This window comes from Lissotriton vulgaris, chromosome 5, assembly GCF_964263255.1.
Source record: "Lissotriton vulgaris chromosome 5, aLisVul1.2, whole genome shotgun sequence".
Classification (NCBI taxonomy): domain Eukaryota; kingdom Metazoa; phylum Chordata; class Amphibia; order Caudata; family Salamandridae; genus Lissotriton; species Lissotriton vulgaris.
Window position 1 is genome coordinate 1,788,180,846 of NC_141693.1, and position 19,544 is coordinate 1,788,200,389.

The 19,544-nt window shown below is 43.6% G+C and overlaps 1 protein-coding gene across 5 annotated transcripts in view; it reads left to right on the top strand.

Moving 5' to 3' along the window:
- Positions 1-13,183: 13,183 nt before the first annotated feature.
- Positions 13,184-19,544, top strand: part of LOC147717179 (signal transducer and activator of transcription 5B) — a 1,664,723-nt gene continuing 1,658,362 nt past the window's right edge. For 3 of the 5 annotated variants that reach the window (XM_086924127.1, XM_086924124.1, XM_086924128.1), the window contains exon 1: positions 13,498-13,635. The gene's annotated coding sequence lies outside the window, so the exon portion shown is untranslated. Of the gene's footprint in view, positions 13,636-19,544 lie in introns of all 5 variants that reach the window. The other 2 variants (XM_086924123.1, XM_086924125.1) reach the window with 2 other exon arrangements.

Sequence of the window (19,544 nt, forward strand, 5' to 3'; positions counted from 1 at the left end):
CTGATTGGGTTCCCAATAAATCTTGCAAACTTGTGTGCTGAGAGAGAATTGTTTGGGTCTTTTTATTATCCTTTTTCATTTCAGCTTCGACACAGTATTTTAGCCAACATAAGCAGACATATGATTAAAAATAATATGGTCAGAATGGTTACAATTCCATAAAATACAAAAGGATAAATCATATTACAATGATTGTAAAAACAGGTCCTATAGCGCCTAGTTTTAACACCCTCCCTATATAGGAACTATGTATTATACACTATAGAAGGTCTCTTAGGCTTATTTTGGGGGACCCCATTACCTTTCCGCTCAGTAAGAGTAAATGACATCTGGATCAGCATAGACTCTCTGCATCCCTGGAAACGGAAAATCTTCCAAGTGCCTGAAATCACGGCTAGTGTGTGATAATAAGGACGCCAGATCTTACTTGGCTCACAGCTGCCAAAATGTTGTGTCTAGAAAACGTTACCCGAACATGTTGAAAAGCAACTAACATGTTTTGATAACCATGGCGGCTTTAGCCCTCACTGTGCAGACTAGTGGCACAATGTAATTCTAGAGATGTCGAAAACAAACCTTTTCTCATGTGTAGACCTTTGTGAAGGCTAACTTACAAAAACAGCTATGCAGTGTCATGTGCAAAAGCCGCAAAAGGTAAAATGGTGTTTAAACTTCTAATAAGCCATGCTAACATAACATGCACGCAAAGGAGGCCCTATGCCATACTGCAGTTCCAGCTGTGGGGCGAAGCTCCTCCACCATAACTGAGGAGCCGCCCTTGACTGATTCCCATAAGGGTCTGGTTGGGCTTTAGAAGTGTACTACTGTGGATTGGAACTTAAAGGAAGGGAAAATCGTTTACCAGGATGAGCCTAGTTGGTGTATCGGACCTCTGCTTCATTGCAGTCAGCCTCAAATTGAACCTAGGTTCCGGTCTACCTAGGCCATTGACTATCATCAGCACTATGATGTGTTTAGGGCTATTTCTAATTAAAACTTTAAAAATTCATATCTCCATTTCCCCTTATCTTATCCTCATATTTTAGGAATTAAGACAGCCTTTCAGTTCAACACAAAGTGCTTGAGTACAGTACAAAGTGCTATATTTAGACTCCGTCCCCAGGGCCGGACTAGGAACAGCAACCAGCCCTGGCAGGCTGCTTCTCCACCGGCCCTGGGAACGGGAGGGGATGGGGTTGTTAGCCGCTAAGCACTGCTCCCGCTTTTCTTACAGAGGGCCGATTCTGCAGCACTGCGCAAAACCGGCAACCTGTAAGAAAAGTGGACCCCTGTGGCCACAAAACCGGCCCACATCCCTCAGGCCCACCGGGGAAATGCCCGGTGCCCACTACGGCCAGTCCGGCCCTGTGCGTAACCTGTTCTAGTAGTACATTGAAGTCTGATTTTGCTGTTTCCTTCATCAGGCACTGGCAGTAAATGATACAGATACAAAAAGAAGGAAAATTATAGAAGGGTACAGTCTAATTGTTTGCTTACTTATATGTAGCAAAGAAGTTTGGGGCAGCTAGTTATCAGTTATTTGAATGTGAAGTGATAAATAACATTAATATTTTAAGTGCCATGTTACATGTCTTAGAAACGTCCCTTTGATTTGAATTACCGGTCTTTTTTTAAGTTATTAATGTGTGTAACACGATGCAATGTGTTATTTAGAGCAACATAAAACCAGAGTGCAAAAAGCCTCTTTTAATTGTATGGGATGTCCCTCTGGCAGCGCTTTAAGTGATCAAGAGCCACGTTCGAAGAGAGCACAGGTGGTACCATAAAGCTCTACTCATTTTGAACTTAAGCCCAGGAGGACCGTGATCTGAGCCAGACAACTAGGCATCTGGCTCAGGCATTCAGTCGTTTGCTCAACTCTAACTGTTCCATAAATCTCAACTGTGCATATATTGGTATAAAGTTTATAGTTGCGGGCTCTATATCAAGATCACCAGGTAATGTAATTATTATAGGAACTACCACGTTTTCTTTACCTCTCTTCTGAACTTCAAATACTCCCAGATGCTTCGGATATTGGCAGGTACTGGGTTCCAGCAATTGGCGATTTTTTATGAAAACATATAAGCTCCTATGGATTTCTTATGATATGATGATCTGTGGTGATAGCCTGGAAAGCAGTGCTCTGTTTTGTTTGTATAGTTTAACTTTGATTTGAAGGTGCCAGTGGTCTTTTTCCTTGGGAGGCTCGGTGGGTGATGCAAAGTGCTCCCAATATTATATGTCTAGCTTAAGGCAGTCAATGAAGGGTTTGCAACGCTTGTGTCATGTGTACTCTGAGGCAAAGGTAGATGAATAGTCTTACAGTGTTTTGGAGTCTTTCATTTTTGTGCACAGCTGCAAAGTTTCCCAGGTCCATGCGTGATGAGCTACTCTAGTATATGCTTTTTTTCTTTGAATACTTGTTGAGTTTTGGTTTTATAAAGGAAGACCTTACAAGCAAAAGGAGCTCTAGGCAGAAGGAAGGAGGAATCCGACCCCCACTCGAACAATATTCAACAATCAAGGCCTCCCCCACCTAACACCAATTTGTTGTACGACGAATGGCAGAGTTGAACAGTCAATTGTACTCCTGCCCCAGATGCATTGCTTAACACTCGTCTGTCGGGTCGTGGTGTGTTTACTTAGAAGATATTAACCCAGGTCTAATCTCACTCTCAATAGTGAAAAAAAGTGAAAAAAAGGTGTGAGCAAAGAGAGAGTGCCTCACGGTAGCAACACCAGAGGGGGTTCCTGGCAAACAATTGCCAGTTTAAAATATGGCCCCCGCTACCGAGTGCACTCGGTCAACCGAGTGCACACGGTAGCGGGAGCCATATTTTAAATTGCGCAACCAGCGAACACGTGATCTTGCGACACGTTGTTCAATGCCTGTGATGGTTGCAGGTATGCAGTAGCTGGCAGTAATCAGGTCGAGTGAACTGAGAAAAGCAAAAATTGAAATCAGAACCCCAAGTTTGCCCTAACGAATTTGCTGAAGTCATAGCAATGAAACATGTCGGCATCATGTAAATATATATGGTACAATAAGAACCATTTTTAATTGGGACTACTTGCAGCAGCAGAATAAAGTTATTAACGCTAGCTAGTTGCTCCACATTTTAGCAGTGGTGGCCATTTGCTTGTTGGCTATCACAGGGGTTCTAGGTGCACACACTCACTTTATCACTTTCAACTTAGATGAGTGGATAGATAGGTTGTTCATTTTTTGCACTGCACCTATATCAGTTGGGCATTTATTATTTCTGTGTTTTTCTCTGTTCTTTATTCACAACTAAGAGAGAGTGACCAATGATGAGAAGTGGATAAACTGGCAATTGTTTGCCAGGAACCCCCTCGGGTGTTGCTACCGTGAGGCACTCTCTCTTTGCTCACACCTTTTTTTCACTTTTTTTCACTATTGAGAGTGAGATTAGACCTGGGTTAATATCTTTTAAGTAAACACACCACGACCCGACAGACGAGTGTTAAGCAACGCATCTGGGGCAGAAGTACAATTGACTGTTCAACTCTGCCATTCGTCGTACAACAAATTGGTGTTAGGTGGGGGAGGCCTTGATTGTTGAATATTTATAAAGGAAGAAACAAGTACAGGCTTCAGGATTTAAAAAAAATGAATTGAAGCATAATATTTAGAAATTGAAGGGGCCTCACTGTTGTTTGGTTGCTCCGGTAATGGATGGCAGCAGAGTAATTTAGTAATAGAAGGCGCCTGGCAGTTGTTCTATTGCTCATGCTGTAGGCTATTGTCACCTTTGCCCCAGTGTCCTTCCCAAGAACAATATCATCCCACTTTCATGTGTGTGCATAGTCATATGTGACCTGAAGGTCAGCGTTGCAGAGATGGGGATTAGGTTTGAGTCCTGGCATCTGCTCTCAACATCCTGTGATTCCAGGCAAATCACTTTATCTCCGAGGACCTTAAATAAAAGATATGATCTTGTATACTGTAATTGGTGCTCATGAATAGCGCTCATAATTGGTGCTCACGAATAGTGCTCAAATAGCTGCTCACACGACATAAAGCTGTCAATATAAAGAACAAAAATAAAAAACATTGGCAATGCCACTGGGACTTGCATACACGAGAGTTCGAGTTTTTGATGTTGCAAATGACAATGTGTTTTACCCATGTGTTATGGAATGGAGTGGAGGGGTGTGATGTAGAGCGGAAATATGTGGGTTGGATTGGAATTGTTAGTTGTGAAATTGTGTGGCGTAGAATTATGTGGCATTGTGTGCAGTTGAATTATGTGGATAGTAATTATGTGTTTTTTAGTGTACTGGATTATGCAGAATGGGATTATGTGTCATGAAGTGTAATTATGTGGAATGTTTTTTTGTGTTGTGTAGTGGTAAATTGTGCAGTTTATTATGTGGGGTGTGTTGTTGAATTTTGTGGCATGATGTGGTATTGTGTGGCGTGGATTGGATGTATGCAGTGTATTGTGTAAATGAGTTGTTGAGTTGAATCATGTGGTGTGTTGATGAATTGTGTTGAGTGATACTGTGTGGAGTGGAAATGTGTGGCGCTGAATAAAATTATGCTGATTAGAATTATGTGTTATGATATGGAGTATATTTATGTGTATTGTTGCTATGTGGCAATAAATAAGCTTAAATGCCATGTTGGATTTCAGATGCCAGCAAAAAAGTTGTAAAAAATTAAAAATGTAAACAAAGACTGAGAGCTGCCTTTCATCCCACAGCAATGCATGCTTATTTAACATATTGTAAATTGTATTTATATAGAATGTAATACCCCTAACTAGGAGTTGCAGTGCATTGTTATGAGTAGCAACGACCACAGACCCAAGATTAGATGTTAATAGGAAATGAGTAATCTTTTTTCTTTGTGCATTAGTTGAACATCTTTGCAGTTGTACTGTACAACACTAATGTCTTTCCGTGCAGATCTGTACCAGCGACATCAAAAATGTGCACATCATGCCGCACCGTCCTGCAAAATCTGCATCTACAATGGAGCTTCTAGGACCTACAATACAGTACAGGTATTGTGGTATTGTGGGTGCGCAGGGACGTCATACAGGTGCACACCATGAGAGCACTATTCTGGGCTGCAGTGTTGACTGTACAGATACCATGAAGGGATATGTATTAGGAAAGCAGTAGTGTTTTGTACCAGTGCCATTTCATCCGCATGGGAAGGATGACAATTTTAGCATAATCGAGCTTCAAACCTCCTCAAAGTACGTTTAACCCCCTGAGCAATCATCTGAATTGAGAAGGCTGGAGAGAAGAATGGATGAAATAAAAAAGTAAATATATAAATCGGTAAATAAAAAGAAATGAAATTCCACGTAGTGCAAATTGCTTTTTATAAGTTTGAGCAGCTGTTGGCAATTGCTACCACTCTCTCCTAAATAAATGAATAAAAGATCATGGGGGTACAGCAGAGGTGGATGGGTGGAGTAGGAGGGAGGAAGCAACAGGTAGTGTGTGAGGGAGACGACAAACTAAAAATAATCAAGGTACTGCCAAAGACATCCCCTCACAGCGTTATGAACTATGGAAATAGTAATACAATAAGGAACCTGGAGAGCAGCTAAAAGCTATATACAAGAACTCCCTTTGGAATGTCTTGTTGAACCTCACACTCTACTCACATTCAACTCTTGATTATATAAATGTAGTTCCCCAGAGACATCAAGGACTGTACATTTCTTTCTTGATTGATAAAGGTCATTATATCTACAAGTTAATAAAAACAGTAATTTATATAAGTTGTTAAAATAAATGTTAAACTTTTGCAGTTAAAAAATTATTTCATGTAATAAAAAAAATCGATCTTCTCAATGTATAGGCAGGTCATCAATAATAGAAATAAGAAAAATACTGTAGTTAATCACACTTCTATTTAGATGCTCCAATATACAGAGACGGACTACTAGTTTTGAGAAACACACATATATAAACTAAGACCAAGGGAATACAATAGACAGAACACTTATGTCTCTAAGTCACTAATCTATAGGGTTATGGTCCAGAGCACAGGGAATCGAGAATTCATTAATATCCACTGTGTCACACATTGCCTTTTAGATTTAGTATACAATATTGCATTGACGCGTTTCAGTGGATACCCAATGATTCGAGCCACTTTCTTCAGGATGAATTAGTTTCCTCCTGTCATATGAAACATTATTTGGTGCCTTTTAGATTTAATACAGAATATTGCATCGACGTGCTTCGGTGCCTTCCCAATGTTTCGAGACACCTTCTTCAGGATAAATTAGTTTTCTCCTGTCGTATCAAACATTGTTTGTGCATGATAGTGTAGTTATGACCATTTCGCTCATCCTTTCAGTGTGAAAATTATGTTTTTTCCCCAGGAGCTTTATGGTCGAATAGACTATAATCTTTTTTTTTCATAACAGTGGTCGAATAGACTATAATCTTAATTATTTCCTTATGATCCAAAAAGTCTCAGTCCTTCATTAGGGTATACTTTTCAGGTTTTCTGGGAATTCTTTTGTCCTGTAAACACTTTGTCTTTATTACTACTTCTTATTAGATTCAGTCCAGAACGAGTCTCTTTATCATATGTTCAAATTGGTCTCCCGAACATTCTCTTCAGACGGGACACGTACGGCATCCTCTCCCTTACAGTGCGTTTGGTGGATTTTAACGCGCTGTAAGGGAGAGGAAGACGCACGCGTCCCGTCTGAAGAGAAGGTTCAGGAGACCTTTTTGAACATACAATAAAGAGCCCCATTGTAGACTGCATCAAAACTGAAGTAGTAAAAAGACAAAGGGGATCATTCAGAAGTCCGCCCGCCATCCTATCGGTTATTGGGACCGCCCGCCATAAAGGTGGGGTCCCGTGGGGGGTATTAGGATGCACCCGCCACTGTGGCGGGCACTTTCTGCATTTTTAGCATTGTGGTGGGCGGTGCTCTAAGCACCGCCCGCCACAATACTAATAATGCACGCATGCATTTGCATAAGCAAAGCGGCAGGCACCGCGCGGTGCCTGCTGCTTTGTTTATGCAAATGCAGGGGGTACCACAGGTACCTCCCGTGTGCACCCCCCACCTCTCCTTCACTCTGGGGGCCAGTAGGGGGCCCCCATAGTAAAGACCGCATGCCTTTCCGTGGCGGCATCTCCGCCACGGAAAGGCATCTAAGAAAGCCCATGCTAATATAGGTGGCGGTGTCTATTAGACACCGCCACCATATTAGACCTTTTCCGCCCCGGTCGCAATGCGACTGGGGTTGGAAAAGCGGTGGACGATCTTTCTGTCCGCCGCGGTCCCCCTCGCCATACTAATATGGCGGGGGCCATTTAGGTGAGGATGGCGGGCGGATTGCCCCCGACAGGCCGGCAGTGGCTACCGCCAGCCTGACAGGGGCAATCCGCCCGCCATCCTAATGGGCCCCAAAGTGTTTAAAGGAGACAATAATTCCCTGAAAACCTGAAAAGTATACCCTAATGAAGGACTGAGACTTTTGGAGCATGAGGAAATAATTAACATTAACGTCTATTCGACCACAAAGCTCCTGGGGAAAAAAATCTTTTTTCACACTGAAATCATGAGCTAAATGGTCATAACTATACTATTGTGCACCAAATAATGTTTGATACGACAGGAGAAAACTAATTTACCGTGAAGAAGGTGGCTAGAATCTTTGGAAATCCACCTAAATGCGTCAATGCAATACTATGTACTAAATCTAAAAGGCAATGAGTGAGACAGTGGATATTAATGAATTTTAGATACCCTGTACTCTTGACCACGACCCTGTAGATTAGTGACTTAAAGATATAAGTGTTCTATCAATTGTATTCTCCTGGTCTTTGTTTATATAAATGTGTATTTCTCAAAACTAGTAGACTGTCTCTGTATATTTGTGCATACAAATAGAAGTGTGATTAATTACTGTATTTTTCTTAGTTCTCTAATTGTTGACCAGCCTATACATTGAGAAGATCGTTTTTTTCAATTATATGTAAGAACTTTTTAACTGTCAGTTTTTTTTTATTTAACAACTTATATAAATAAGTGTTTTTGTTAACTTCTAGATATTGCGACCTAAATCAATAAAGAAAGAAATGTACAGTCATGAGGTCTGACCTTGATGTCTCTAGGGAACTATTTGATGTAATCAAGAATTGAATGTGATTTGAGTGTGAGATTCAACAAGACATTTCCAAAGGGAGCTCTTGTATATGACTTGATAGTCTAGTTGTGGTACCATGTCCCTTTGGATTGTGCGGTCTCACTCTGCTTTGACAGAGCAGCTTTTTTTTACGGAGCAGCTGAAAGCTACCAGCTTACTAAAAACCATAAAATGTGTGCATGTGTCTCACACTTGTTCATCGATCACACTTCCAAGTACTCCATCACATTACATGTTATCCGCACCTCAGTGACCATCACGCATGACAAGGAAACACTTCCCAACAGGATCAAAAGAAAAAAATAATCCTCCTGAGTGAAGTAGATTTCATTTCTTTTGAGTGTTTTGCAAAATTGTTGGGATTTCTCTAGTCTGTCATGGCATTCTGTATAAGAATGTTCCCTGCATGGAACACATGTTATGATTCTGTTCTCGGCAGTTGCTGCCGGGGAGACGCTGTGGCTGGAAGCTAATAAAACCCCTCTTCCTTTCCTTATGCCTAGGCCCTCATCTTTTCATTGGCGACAATCGTTGTTTCAGCCTCCAGCCTCCCCATCGTCAAAGCGGTGTCCTGTTCTTCCTCCAGTGTGTTCTTCCAGCCTTCGGGGCTGTGGTGATTACATTTTTATGTGACATTTTCTCCAGGGAGGGTTTTCATGAGGAGATAGTTTCTGCTAATGGTACGCAGTTGGTTTCTGCTGAGATGTCTTCATTTTTCAAGGAGGTTGGTATTAAACATATTTGCACGTCACTCTATCATCCTAGTAGCAATGGTTTGGTTGAGCGTTTCAACCGTGTAGTCAAGGAGCATCTTCAACTGGCCTTGTTGAATGGTTTGCATTGGCGTCAAGCAGTTAGCGACATGTTATGGGCTGTAAGGACCACTCCGCACGTTTCGACTGGTATTGCTCCTTTTACATTGTTGCGTGGAAGGGTTCCTGGTACCAAGTTAAACAAGGAACGGATGTCTAGGAAAGTTGTGGATGCTGCATGTTTAGCTGGTGTTGCTGATGTCAGGGCTTCGGTTCAGAGAAAGTATGACACTAGATCGAATGTTTTGTCTCCTTCCAAGGGGAAGGATGGTGACTGGGTGAGGATAAAGAAACCCGGCTTCCTCCGTAAGGGGGAGTCGCGGTTTTCTTCTCCCAAGAAGGTGTCTGCAGTGAAGGATTGTGTTGTGGTGTTGGAGGATGAAAGGGTTTGGAACAAGAGTATGGTTTCTGTTGTGCCTGGTTCTATGGTTGAGAGTGTCAGCAAGCGGTTAGGGGTTAGTGCTTCCCCTGCTTCTCCCAGGGTGGGTGGTGTTGTGCGTTCTCCTGTTTCTGTCTCTTACCCACAGAGGGAAACTTCCTTCAGAGTCAGATCTGTTCCTGCGAAATTTCAGGACTATATGATGGGGTAAAGCAATGCTGGTTTTACGTGGAGGGGGATGATGTGTATTGTTTTTTCTCCTGTCTTTCATCTCTTTTTGCTTCTGTCTTTATCTCTCTTTTGGTTTCTATCTTTTCCTCTTTCTATCATTTTTCCCCTTTGTTTTCTTTATGAAGAAAGGGAGGTGTGTTGGGATTTCTCTAGTCTGTCATGGCATTCTGTATAAGAATGTTCCCTGCGTGGAACACATGTTATGATTCTGTTCTCGGCAGTTGCTGCCGGGGAGACGCTGTGGCTGGAAGCTAATAAAACCCCTCTTCTTTACCTTATGCCTGGGCACTCATCTTTTCAAAAATGTTCTCCAAGGCATAGGTCCAGAGCTGCTCTTCCTCTTACTTTTGTTATTACATGTTCTATTCCCAAAGATTTCAGTCTAACCCCTTTGGTTTGACTTTGTAATAATTTTCTGGTTTATGTGAAGAACAGAGTTAAGGACATAGCTGTTTGGGAAAGAGTATTTAACTACGTTGTGAAGGCATTAAGACTGCAAGTAAGAATTCAATTTTCAGAACTGCAGTGTTCCTAGGGCCAGATGTAGGTCGCCAAATACCGGTCGGTAACGGACGATTTCGGCCGTTACCGACCGGTATTTGGGATTTGAGATGTAGGTGGCCTCCTAATTACAGAATCGGTATATTTACCGATTCAGTAAATTTACTGATTCTGTAAAATACCGAATCGGTAAATTTACTGAATCGGTAAATACAGATCAATCAATCAATCAATCAAGATATTTGTATAGCGCGCTACTCACCCGGAGGGTCTCAAGGCGCTTGGGGGAGGGGGGTCCGCTACTGCTCGAACAGCCAGGTCTTGAGTTGCTTCCTGAAGGAGAGGTAGTCTTGGGTCAGATGGAGGTGGATGGGGAGGGAGTTCCAAGTCTTGGCTGCCAGGTAGGAGAAGGATCTTCCTCCCATGGTGGCTCTTCGGATGCGTGGAACGGCGGCGAGGGCATGGCTGGTTGATCGTAGCTGGCGGGTGGGAGTGTAGAAGGTCAGGCGGTTGTTGAGGTACCTGGGGCCCAGGTCGTGGAGGGCCTTGTGTGCGTGGGTGAGGAGTCGGAACGTGATTCTCTTGCTGACGGGGAGCCAGTGCAGGTCTCTCAGGTGATGTGGCTGTGTCGGGGGATGTCCAGGATGAGTCGTGCGGAGGCGTTCTGGATGCGTTGGAGTCTTTTCTGTAGTTTGGCTGTGGTTCCGGTGTAGAGGGTGTTTCCGTAGTCCAGTCGGCTGGTGACCGTATTTCTGGTTTCGGTGGGGATCCATCGGAAGATCTTTCGGAGCATGCGTAGGATGTTGAAACATGATGATGAGACGGCATTGACTTGTCTAGTCATTGAGAGGGAGGAGTCCAGGATGAAGCCCAGGTTGCGTGCGTAGTCCGTTGGTTTGGGTGCGCTGCCCAGGGCAGGGGGGCACCAGGAGTCGTCCCAGGCAGAGTGTGATGATCCAAGGAGGAGGACTTCCGTCTTGTCTGAGTTCAGTTTCAGGCGGCTGTTCCTCATCCACTCGGCTACGTCTTTCATCCCTTCGTGTAGATTGGTTCTGGCGGTGGCTGGGTCGTTGGTGAGGGAGAGGATCAGCTGGGTGTCGTCAGCGTAGGAGAGGATGTTGAGGTTGTGTTGGCGTGTGATGGCTGTGAGGGGGCTCATGTAGACGTTGAAGAGGGTGGGGCTGAGCGATGATCCTTGTGGTACGCCGCAGGTGACTTCGGTGGCCTCGGATCTGAACGGGGGAGGCGGACTCTCTGGGTTCTTCCGGAGAGGAACGAGATGATCCACTCCAGGGCCTTCTCTTGGATTCCGATGTTGCTGAGGCGCTCCACTAGGGTGCGGTGGCAGACAGTATCGAACGCTGCGGAGAGGTCTAGGAGGATGAGGGCCGCTGTTTCCCCGTTGTCGAGCAGGGCTCGGATGTCATCAGTGGCTGCGATGAGGGCGGTCTCAGTGCTGTGGTTGGCTCGGATGCCGGACAGATGTAGGTGGCAGTGGAAAACAGTGCCACAGGCCATTACTGATTCGTTATTTACCATGTAATACTATTACATTGTAAATAACGAATTCCAGTGTACATGCACGTCTGTGCATGTACACCTGTGCCATGTGGCACACAGACATGCCCTAAGGCATGTCTGTGTTTCACATGGCACACAAGCCAGTAACAGGGGTGCAACAGGGTGTCAAAGTGACACCCTGTCCCCCTTGTAAAATCGGCAATTTTACCGATTCGGTAATTACCGAATCAGTATTTGCTATTGAATCCTATGGGCTTCAAGGCCCATAGGAATCAATGGCAAATACCGATTCGGTAATTACCGAATCACTAATTACCGAATCTTACCTATTCGGTATTGTTACTGAATTTTTTACCTACATAGCAATTACCGAATAGTAAATACCGAATCGGTAAAATTCGGTATTTACCATTCGGTAATTTGCTATTACCTTCATCTAGGCCCTAGTCTTTACCAATGTTACTGGCTCTATAAGCTTTAAAATGCTTAATTTACCAAACATTTCTTTCCAAATTAGAACTCTGAGAGTAACCAAATGGTGTTTCGTGAAAGGGCATGCCCCGCCAACGTGGGCCACTTTTTTGACCGTGCCCGGGCCAAATTGTGATCCCAATCCGACCCTGGCGTGGCTCCATGCAAGCGAGGGAATCACTGTGCTTTTGAGCCTGCGCCTTATTATGGAAGCAGGCACAGAAGCACATATGTCTTTAGGAGGCGCACTAAAGTGCGCCTCCTAAAGGCAGCCCTCTGGAGGGGAGAAAGAGGGTTTTCATAGAACCACCCCAGACATACCCTAGCAGTCTATCACTGCACCCGCCTGCAAGGGGATCTCTCTCCCTTATTCAAAGTACAGGTGCATTGTTGCCTGCAAAGTGAAACACAGTGTGGCTTTGAAGCAGCTTCTCCGTATTTCACTTGATGGCAACGCATTCATGGTAATACAGCAAACTTTCCCTGTGTGTGCCTGTGAGTCGTGGCACAAACAGGGAAAGTGCACTGAATATGTAATATGGCCCCTGGTGTTAGCTCAACATCGGCAAATCACTTATTTTCACTGGAAAAAAAAACTATCTTAACTTGTATAATAAAATCTTGTCCTTGGGGCAAGATCGAAACGTCCGAAAAAGGAAATAAACGCATGTTTGGGTAGAAGAAATTCTAAAGCGTGTTTTTTAATTGTCGTATCTATATTAAAAACGTCATAATAACTATAAATACGTTAGCGACTAAAAAAACAAAAACCTGTCCGGTCAGCAAATAGAACGATTATCTCTTTAGAATGCTCGAGTTCTAGGTTTATAGGGTAACTTGTATGTATTAGTTCTGCTAGTTCAACCTCGACATTGTACCGGACCTGCGCTACGGAGTGAGAAGACAATAAACACACATTGAAGCAAATGAGACTGCGCAGCAGTGGATTGAGCGTTAGTAACCGAGACACCCGAGGCTCAGTAAAGTGGCGCTTCTGCGCACTGTTGAACGCGGCTTGAGGTTGCGTGTAAGTAGGTAAACGGCATATGGGCGTGCCGTGATCTTGAGCTGCTGCCATATTGGATTCAGGCAAAACCAAGAACGCCTTGCCTGGACCGAACATGGCAACTGTTATGTCGGGACACGTACAAAGCGCGCCACCGAGAAGCGTACACGTTATGAGACGGAGGGCAAGGCAGTAGCGCTGGTCCTGTCTCTGAGCCTTCAAACCTATCAGCACCAGTCTTGCTTTTTTTAACTATTGTGCGCGCGTGCCCGCGACCCTATTGCGCAGCTGCTTCTCTTAGAAGGCTGAAGGTGCCCCAGCTAGGCGCTTGGCGGCGCTGCGGAGCACGGGGAAAAAGAACCACGGGGGTTTGACGGTTGAGAGGAAGGGGGCGGGGTCCGCGGTCTGAGGGGCGGGGATCTGTGAAGGGAGCTAGAGACTGAGAGAGCGTAGCATACGGCGGCTGGGGAAAAGACAGCACCGGGGACGGGGAGAACGAACCCGAGATTGGACGGCGGCCGGGGCAGGAGACGCAAGCATTGCCGCAGCAGGTGAGGAGGCACGGCGGGGCTTTTTTTTTACAGCAGCAACTGCAATTTTAAGGGCCTGGAAGGGGAATAACCCCCGGGGGCGGGGCTGTGTGGCAAGGTTTGGGTGTTGAGGAGAACGACACCCCTGTCCTGGGAAGGGGAGCCCCCTGCAGGTTTCCCCTGTCAGGGACAGGGCCACGGGTAGAAGTTTTCTCTCGGGGAGAAACATGTTGCGTCTGAAGCTGACTACTGCGTGCGCCTGTGTTTTGATCCCGACTGCGATCCGTAGCAGCTGAGGGGCGGGATGGGTTGTTAGTGACAGCTGTCAGGAGACAGACTGCACCGGAGGAGGTGTCATGTGTCTAGAGAGAGCCAGACCATGCACTTTGAGGGTAGAAGTGACATTTGTCATGACAGAGAACACGGCCTGTAGAGGTTGTGACATCGTTCAAGAGAGAAACTACACTTAGTGGGCGAGACCAGTAGTCAGGAGCAGTCATCTGCAATGTGAGCCAGACTGTCCTGTAGGGAAGGATGGGTGCAATTCTGTGGAGATGTGCACTTTATTTTGAGAGTGAAGGGATTATTGTTTGCCAATTTACAGCTCGTGTAGTTTTGGAGACTAAGCATTTACATCAGCCAGGGGAGAGACCCTGCGATTTTTAGAATGATATCTGAACAGAGCGAACCATGTTCTATTGAAAAAGTGATAGTGTTTTGACTGCAGCACATACTTTGGCGGCTGGCAGCTATTATAAGAGCGTGCACTTTTTTGGGGAGAAGGAGGGGGAAGTGGCGGGGGGCTTGCGTGACAGGAGTCAGGAGGTAGACATTGCGCTGTCTTGGTTAACAATCAAAAGAGATACCTTGTTCTTTTTGGGATGGGGGAATAACGTCTGTCAGATGAGGCAGTTAACATTATGCAGAAAAGAAAATCCGCAGAACGGTTGGAGTGACATCTGTCAGAAAGTGTGCCTTCTTTTGGGGAAGTAGGAGCTTAACATATTTCGAAAAAGATATATCTTACTGGTGAAGGAGTGGCGTATCAAAGTGAGGCCATGCACCATGGGGATGACCGCTGGCACGAAAAGACTGGGCCATGCACTTCATGGCGGCAGGGGCGTTTTTATCCTGACAGTTAAATGATACTTTACCCAGTTCAATAGGGTTGCTGCTGTCAAGAAACTCACCCTCCTGGAGAGATACGGGTCAGTAGTGACTGCACTGTTGTGAATGATTGACAGTTGTCATCAGAAGCGATCCTGCAGGGAGAGTCAAAAGAAGCCTGTGGGAGGGAAACTCTTTGGAGTGGGTGGAATCACGGGTGCCATTAATGACCCATCTCTTTTATTCATGGAAGTTCTTGATAGGTGTGAGGAATATGAAGTCGTGTACTATGAAAATATGTGGCACGGGGAATTAGGACCGACGATTGTTAGTTTTGGAAAGGTCATTATTTCTGTCAAGAGACACCATGTAGTTTAAAGGCAATTTCAGTTATCATGATAGTTGGTCTTGTAGGTGAGTAAGTGACCACCTTCCTCAGTGAAGGAATGAGAGGGATAACTTTTATGAATGAGAACCCCTTCGCAGCGTGTTTTGTGTAGTGTTGTATTTCTATGGGATTTTGTTTTGGGCTGGGTGGAGAATGTGCCTGGGTGCCTTTTTGGGTGGGTTTGACCTAGTCCAGGGAGATCACGTCCTCTAAGGGAGGCCGGAGGGTACTACTGGAGACGAGCCTGTAGAATGGGGAAACAATTGTCAGAGGACCACCGTGTGCCTTGCGAACGGATATTTGGCGCAGTAGAAGTGCCCGTATGATATTTAGATATGACAGGAGACTGGCTTGGGCCGAGGATTAACTTTAATGTGGAGTTCTTTTCCTGCTGGACGTGACCGGCAGTGTGTATATTAGCTTTGGAGTGGGACACTGTGTTTTTTCGACAGTTGTCAAATGAAGTAAACCCTTGTTTACAATGTGTGGCAACTGTCAGGAATCTGACACTGCTAATGGTCACGAGAGGTAAGATCATGTGATGTTGTGTGTGGCAGCCGTTGTGAGAAGGGGACTTGCTAAAGGTGGAGCGAGCAAGATTTTTTTCTCTCGGTTGCAGTGTTTGTCAACTCCAAAGAAAGCCTGGATCAATGGGCTTCGGTTTCATGCAGTATGTAGTTGATGTTTAGATCTGAAACGTACCAGTTGTGCTTCACTAAATGACTTTTCCGCATAACGATACAATTCTTACGTATATATTTTTGTAGCTACCCGAGTCTGTCCAAAAAGTTTGACAGTTTATGTATCTTTCTACTGAATTCCTGTTACTCGAAGACAATTCTGGAATTTTGAATATTCCACTTTTACAATCTGATTTACCATGACCCTGCTTTTGATGAATTCCTGCTACTCGAAGACAATTCTGGAATTTTGAATATTCCACTTTTACAATCTGATTTACCACGACCCTGCTTTTGATAGCCCTCGCGTTCCTCCTATATTCTGCATTCGAATGTATCAATCATATAGTACGTTGCACGGTATTTTTTATTTTATGTTCGCCGTTGATATTACCGCATTATAGATTTAATCTGGTTCCTTATACACACAACTGTTAATATAGGTGGGTTGATCCACGCAGACTCTAGCCTGGCTCGGATCAAATAAATGGCACTGGCTCTTCTATCGGACCTTATTAAAGGACTACTTGCAGACGAGCCAAGATACTGCCCTGTATCTCCCCTCTATTTTCTTCTATTATGCAGCTAATCAAGATAAATAAAAAACAGTATTTTGCGTAATGCAAGAAAGATGCTGTAACTCGGTATGAGCATGAATAAAACAAGAAGCTTGTGTCTTTTTAACTATTTGGATAGATTTTGCAGGACAAAAACGTGCACCTATATCTAGCAGACGTGATAGATCTATCAATGGCTCTGCTCTTGCTTTATATGGATGTGTGAGTGGGAATGTCAGTGGTTGTGCAGGTGTGTAAGAGGGTGATAGAGTGTGTGAGTGGGTGTATTTTTTTGTAATTGGGATCTGGTTCTAGCGCTTGGACGCCCCCGGGCATCAATCGCGCTCTACAAATCAACATACAATACAATACAATGTCCAAACCTAACCCGTGGTTTGTCTCTGGTACAGCTCTTGCTTATGAATTTGGTGCTTCCCTATTTTCAGTTTAATAATTGGGTTGAAGCTTCCAATACAATTTGAAATAGGTTGAGTAACTTGCTCTAGACAACCGAAAACGACGGCTATAAATAGACTAAATCATAATTCTGTGTATGTAGTCTACACTACACATGATTATAAAGAATCAGCGCTGTATGTTATTTTATGCTTTCTTATTAAACACGACCAGTCACCCTAAGGGTCCCGAGGCGCTGTATGAAGGCCGCAGTTGTTGGGAAGGAAAAAAATAACTAATATTAATTAATCTAGATTGTAAATGTGTTCGTAAGTGTTCAGGTAACTTGTTTATATCACTCTTTTAACATTTACAGTATTTGTTTAAAACCGTGTACACTGTGCCAAACAATTCGTACAAGAATTGGCAATGACTGTAGGTCTGGCTTTTAAAAGAGTGCCTCCTCAGTCAGTGATGGGTTTACGCATTCAGTAAGTAATTAAACATACACACTGTCACTCATCTTAGTAGTTACACACCCATTCTTCAGCCCACTGACTCATTCTTCTGCTTATACTACTACAGTAAGCTTGCGGACCAACTCAACAACATACACAATATAAATTAAAGGAATACAATTGGAAAAAGAAAACAAGCTGCTGACAAAAAATAAAACAGGCATGTGCTTGCAGTAACATATAAAATTAAACATAGCAGCAGGTGTCCATCTTGCAATTGTATTGTACATGGTATTTTGTTGTTTTGAAGTTGTGGTATGGCCGTTACATTTTGATCTAATGTGTTGGCCATCTTGGAATGCTGAGGTAGTGAAACCATGGACGAAACCATTCCATGTTAGTCTCCTGGTCTAGAAGCTGTTTCCTTGTGGGATGCAACACACTGCAGATTAAATGAATGGCAAGCAAGCAGTTTGTTGGCATTGTCTAAGGAGCTATAGTATACTCTAAAACTAATGAAAATGGAAAGATGAGAAGCAAAGTAATGAGAGGAAAACTGAGGAACTGGCCTGCCAGTCCTGGCAATGAAGCATACTCCTTTTCAGGTGGCTGTGGATATGATCAGAAAAATGTTGTCACTCATGGGGCACTACAGCCAATTTCTGAAGTGACTGGCCCATTGCCCCATGCTGAAAATGGTCATGAATAGATTTGGAGTGCTTAGCAATTGACTCTTGTTATGTGAGTAAAATCATTTTTCTGATCTGATTTAATATTTATTTTTTGTTACACAGTCCTGGCAGACAAGTAATTCTGTAAGACCCAGCGCCTCCCAAGAGATTCTAGCAAGAATTATTAGGGTACAATCTTTTACCCCACAGGGTATGTCAGAGGTGGCAGTCAGCACCAAAACCCTTGCCTACAAAGGTAATCTGTGAGATTTCATTTAACAAAATATGTGTGCATGCTTAACACAGTATACAATAACAATCCACCCTTCCGTGCTCGTTGGCCGACGGGAGCACTCCCTCCCTGGTGCTGCGAACGACCGTTGGCCGTCGCAGCCACGCCCACCCGTTAGAAGGCCGCACCGCAGTGGAATTGCCGCCGCGGTTAAGGCGTTAATAGCTTATTGGATTTAACATATGTGTTTCTTAATAAACAAGGCCTTTTAATGTTGGTTGAACTTTTATTAAAATTGATCGGAACTAGTACACATGGCATACATTTTCCCAATGAACAAATTAGACTTCCAGCCTTTATCATTGCCATGTCTTCATAACCAAATCACACCTATGAGTTGAGCATGGGCTTTCCCACAAAGCAGGCATCAGGTAGACTAATAACATTACAAATATGTACAAAATGACAGTTGTCAAAGCCATATAAAATTACTCATGGTGGGGTCTATTAGGGATTATCACATTGCAAATCTTATATCTCCATGGTTTGTTTGAGTGGTCATCAATACCAAACACCTTACCTACTCTGGTAATCTGAGAGATTCCATTGAACAAAATACCTCCTTACATGTTTCGACTATGGCGCAATATCAATCCACTGTTTAAAACCTAGTGTCTTTAGCCCATTCCTTTCACTAGTCAGGCCTAGTGGTTTTCTTTTTCTTACAACCTTTCATAATAAACTTAACAAACCTAAAAATCTGACATAATCTTTCCAAATGAACAAATAAGGCCTATAGTCTTTAGGCCAAATGAACAAGTAAGGCCTATAGTCTTTAGGCCAAATTAACCAATAAGGCCTATAGTCTTTAGGCCAAATTAACCAATAAGGCCCATAGTCTTTAGGCCAAATTAACCAATAAGGCCCATAGTCTTTAGGCCAAATTAACCATTAAGGCCCATAATCTTTAGACCAAATTAACCATTAAGGCCAATAGTCTTTACCAATGGCTTATCACCTTAACCAACACGACCTACTGAAGTGTGCATATTCTAGCAATCATCATGCATACCGTTATACAATTATAAATATGTGCAAAATTACAATTGGCAACACAGTATACAACATATAAAAAGGACCTAACAAGGATTATCACATTGACAATCTTCTTCCCGTAGGGGTTTTCAAGGGATGACGAACAAACCCCTAATCTACTATGGTAATCAGGGATTTCAAAATACCTTTCTTCATATTTATAACTTCCAGCTGTGTGACAATTTAATTCACAGACTCAGTAGCATCAAAATAACTTATCAGGTATGAAGGTATGCCATTTTACTGGCTTCTCTAAATATAGTATTGAATATAAACATTTGAATATAGTGTATGATGAGAGTGCTGTCTAGCTACAAATACTGGGCAACTGGCTGACGTCATTTGC